A 5,379-nucleotide genomic window follows, 5' to 3' on the forward strand; every position below is an offset into this window, starting at 1 on the left:
CCCCCCGGGTCAACCCATCATGGTTATGAGTGAGAATGCTGTCGGCTCCGCTCTAGGTCTCCCTCTCCAGTCCTCAGCTCTCAGTAAGCACGGCAGCAGCAGAAGCCTCCGTTATGCCCCCCCCCCACCTTCTTTCCCCTCCACCCCCACCTAACTCCAACCCCCTGGGCTCCACATGTGCGGGAGGGTGGAGGATGATCCGGAGGATTGTGGTGTCTATGGCCATTAAAACTACAAAGTAGTTGGACAGTTCAGCTCTTTCCTGTTTAGATATTTTTTTTTAGACTTTTTTTAGACTTCTAGGAAGAATATCATGCTGCAATCAAGTGTGTGTGTGTGTGTGTTTTTTGTGCTTTGTTTTGTTTATTTGATAGGGACCATATTTATTTTATAAACATTGTTTTATAAAAAACACCATGTAAATATGCCAGAATTAGTAAAAAATAACTACTTAGGCAGGTGACATAAGACTAACATAGAAACAGCCAGCAGTTTATAAACTAAAAGGTACACATAATGATGACATATACATTGACAAAACAAACAAAGCAAAATAAAAAATACATGATGACAAAGACATTATTCATCCACCTCTATACTGCATTCAATTTAACAGTGAAAGTGTATGGGTGATGAAATGTGTGACTGTTAAAAGTGAGTGCATCTCTGGTTTTCTAGGACCCACTGTTTTAAGTGAGTTTTAAAGGTGTTCAATGTAGGACACATTGGGAGAGGCAAGATATTCCAGAGTTTACTTCCTATTATTGACAATACGTTTTCCCCAAAAGTGGTGTGTCTAAATGGTATCACAGTCCCCTTTTACAGAGGCCAGTGTACTACCTCCGCTTTCAATTCTTTGGAAATAGCCATGCAGTGGGTAGGGTGGGGTGGGGTGGTCAAGATTATGTAACACTTTATATACCAAACAAGCATACTTTTTGAAATTGTCAAAGCTTAAAAATGTATGTCTCTCTAAGATATCGCAATGGTGAAATGACAATGCTTTGTTATCAAAAGTTTTTATGGCTTTCTTAAATAGAGATTCAATGCTTTTAAGTGTAGTTATGCTAGTGAGTGTGTGTGTGTGTGTGACTTTTAATACTCCTGTGTCCTTAAACAAAGGCACTATCTGTTTTCTTTTTCAAGTGGTAAGCAATTCAAATGATCTGTGCTGACAACCGTCTGAGGGACTTTTCTTCTGTTTTCTGTTTATCTGTGTGCACAGTACCACTGATTTACATGACAGTCGCATTTTGGAACACAACTTTACAACAATAAAGTATATAGTATTAAAGCGTTCCTTGGCAGTAACTTTTTACAAGTCAAAGAAACCTAAAAAAAAAACTAAACAAATATGACCCTGTACAACAACAGTGCTCAGCAAGATAATATAGACAGATAACAGGTGAAAAAAACACTTTATGTCTGTTCCATGCTTGTTTGTTTTGATTTCAGAATAATATACAAAATATGACTAGATGAACATGACTATCATTCACACTGAAGGCCACCAAAAACACTTTCATTGTTATTGGAGATTTCATTAGATGTGTCAGGACATCTAAATTTAAGCTCGCCTTTGTTCCCATTTCTCCATGGAAAGCGAACCTTTGTTTGAGCTCCCTGGCACTCCCATGAATGCTGCTCATGGAATTCCTGTACAATAATGTAATCATTTGAAGCATTCCCGCTAATTATTTTTGTAGAGGTTAGATGCCTTGTAAACCCCTTTCTCTCATCTAAACCAACATCAAAAGGCAACTCCACAAAACACCCAAGGCCCTCAGTTAAAACAGAAGAAGAGAAGAAAAAAAATGATTGTAGTGTGCACAAAACACTACATTAATTCTGTAAGATATAAGCCAGACAAACAACCTTCAAGGTGGTAAAAATGTTTGTGGCATCTTAATCGTTCCATATGTACTGGATGTGCAGTTAAAAAACAAACAGACAAAGTAAATTACAGGCTTTCATGGGATCAAGCGAGCTTCATAAGAGTAGTAGGGAAGCAACAGAGATAGGACCTTGCGCTGTGTGTACTGCGTATGGCCCTGGGACTTATTGTTTGCCTTCCTGAAGCTTCCTCACAGGGGCTGTAGACAGCAAGGCAGAACCACAGCAGCGGGCCCAGTGTCTCAGAAAGGGGCAGTGAGAGTGTTGATTTTAAGTCCAAGGCCACTGGTTGAATTCCAGGGAAAAAAACGGGTTGGTAGAAACTGCAGGCCACCAACAAGATTCCCATTCTTTCTTGCCAAATTGTTTCAAGGATGTTTTAGAGGTAAATACATTGAAATTGTTTTCAATATTTTCACTATTTTGTACAAGCATTCATAGTAACCACTCTTTCTCTGCTCTAATGCTCACCATGCTAACAAATGCTACCAATATTACCAACAAGACACATACTTTTTGCCAAATGGATAGAAAATGATCTGGGTCGTGATTTTAAAATCATTACAAATGCAATCATATAGTATAATAAACATTATAATCCCAAATGTTGAGATTCATGGATTAAATACTATCCAGGACGTTCTACTTTCTGTATTTCTATTTTCTTATATATATATATTAAAATTTGGAAATCTATTGGTAAATGTTAATGGAAGTGTGAACATCGCACACAAATCGCACACAAAACATGGCAACAACTTTCTTCAAAAACCTTAGGAATGCAAAGACGGTTAGGCCGACCAAAATCTATCCAGCCACAAAACATGTAAAAGATGAACATCAAGTTCCATTCACTGCTGTGCAGTGTTACGTGTTTAGAAGAAACAACGCCTCCTATCACATTCAGTGCCTCAGTTTTTTAACTGTGTCAGTCTGTGTTTGTGCAATGTTTGAGAATGGGCAAAGCAGAAAAAATGCACATAATGCAGTGATATGGCGAGAGGGGAAAGAAATCTGAAGTTAACTATCGCCATCTGTTGGTAGAACAGAGCAGTGCAGCTTGCCTCCTTACTTCTGTGCTAGGCTCATCCTGACTCCAGTCACGTGGCCTGTCTGCCTTTCTCTGCTGTCTGTCTGTCTGCCTGTCTGTTGTGCTGCGGTGCTGGGCTACAATCTGATTCATCAGTGAGACAGAAGCTTGTCAACATACTGATGACCACAACCAACCCCAGGCAGCCCCGAGTTCTGTCCGTATCATAACAGCCCATTGTGGCCCGAGTTCTTAGATAATCAACAGGCAAGACACAGTTCAATAACTCTAGTGTGAAGATGAATGGGGTTGGGCAGCAGGCTGATTGAGACTGAGGTGAAGTGAGGTGAGAAAGGCTGACTTCTTCCCTCAGTCATCTGATATACGGTATGACAGAACACAAAAATAATTGCGCTCAGTTATTGTGGTGAGCCCGGGGCGCCTGGATCATTTAAATGAGAATAGGCACCATGAAAGCCACAGCGAACACATCACTGTGCAATCTAGACCAAATGTACTGTGAGCAGGGGATAGAGACACAATAATAGGCCTACAGAGTATGCTTGGGGTCTATCACAAACCTAGTGCCTGCATTATTATTGGATTTCCTGTTTCCACCAATATTTACCTTTCTGTTTGCTACTCAATACAGAGAAAAATAAAACACAATAACAATATTTCAGCGCCTTATTACACTGCCACTTGCTTTCATGAACATTCTGTGCCATAGTTACTTTGTGTTACTTTTCAAAGCACTGACGCCACAGCTTTTTATGTAATACTTAAAGCAACCTACACCTAATCAACCATCTAGGAAAACCCTGCATTAAGTCATGGATAATTAATTATCAGGCATTCTAGATATTTAGCATATTTTAAAATCACAGTCGATACTATTCTAAAAGTAGTTTTACATAGCTGAGTATTGAGGACATTCTCGAAGAAGCAGGGGTTTTGTCTTACTGTAAGAGGTATTGTCTAAAAACACAGTATGCCGTCACGAGTAAGTATTCAGGGGCAGCCGTGGCCTACTGGTTAGCGCTTCGGACTTGTATCAGGAGGGTTGCCGGTTCAAACACAGACCAGTAGGAATGGCTGATGTGCCCTTGAGCAAGGCACCTAACCCCTCACTGCACCAAATTTCCCTCACGGGATCAAAAGAGTATATATACTCATACTTACTTACTGTATTCATAATGGTCAACATTTATTTTGCATACCTTAAGGAACATTTTTATTTCAAACCAGCCGACAAAACATGCAGAAAAAAAAAGATTAACACCGACGTTCAAGGGTGACATCTACAGACCACTTGTATGCTTTGAAACCTCTAGCCTAATTTTATTCAGAGACAACAGTGGTATACCTAACAGAGTAGGTAAAATAAGACTTTCATTCATCTTTCTGTCCTCTCTGACTTGAGATAGATGACTGAATGGGAATGCTAAATGCATAATGGACTGCGAGGGTAACATGCATGGCGGTCAACCATTAAAGATGAGCAGACAAAAAGATTACCAGAATCACCATGTGCTCATCAATAATCAATCAGACACTCGGATTGAGAGAGACAGAGTGGATCACCATGAGTCTTGAAGGTATAAGACATCAGTAGGCCTATGTACTATTTTGTTATTTCAATATGCTACAAACCCCGACCTTAAAGAAAAATGTAAGCTTTTTTCACGAAACGTGTAACATATTGCAAGCAGCAAGTTATCATATAAACAACACCACAAAGTCACATTTGCAAACCACATGCCCCTGGCTTCCACAAATTATTGATTATATTATGTTTTCATTTTAATTGTATCTTAATGTAGCCTATAAAGACCCTAACCCTAACTTTTTTTTTACTTCCTTCCTTGAATCCCCTCAGAAAGCCAAGACAACCTTCCTTAAACATTTCTGCAAATAAACTCCTAGGTCTATTTTGTTTTTAAGAGTACCCACAATTTGCATATTTTTCCTTTACAGTGTGACTATTAATAATAAGAATTCACACACAAAAACCACACAAGGCTAAAAAATACCTGTTGTCTCTCTTACCTTCAGCGAACCTATTCACAGTAACTCCTTCCATGTCGTCTGCTGCTCCCCTCTGGCTCTTCATGCTTGGCTGTTCAGGTGTTCCGTGGTGTTGTGATTTCCTTTGAGATTAGTCCACAGCGGTGGCACCTGAGGACTAGAGGTGCAAGGTGGGGTTGCGGAAGTCGCTCACACACTGTCACTGCCAGGGCAAGAGGAGCCGTCCCACAGGTGAGAGGGACAAGCACACACCTGACAGTCATGGATATAGGATAGCCAATGAGAGAACTAGACCAGAGGTTTGGAAAAGAAGAAAGTGGGTGGGGGAAAACGAAGGCTTTAAAACTTTGCGAGCAGTCTAGGCCATAAATAACACCACTAAACATTTACCAGTCATCACAAAGAGAATGTTTACAAGAACAAGTGAC

Source organism: Alosa pseudoharengus, unplaced genomic scaffold (genome assembly GCF_046254945.1).
Source record: "Alosa pseudoharengus isolate Yale_2024_CS ecotype anadromous, Long Island Sound unplaced genomic scaffold, YU_APseudo_1.1 YU_APseudo_1.1_scf_19, whole genome shotgun sequence".
NCBI classification, from domain to species: Eukaryota; Metazoa; Chordata; class Actinopteri; order Clupeiformes; family Clupeidae; genus Alosa; species Alosa pseudoharengus.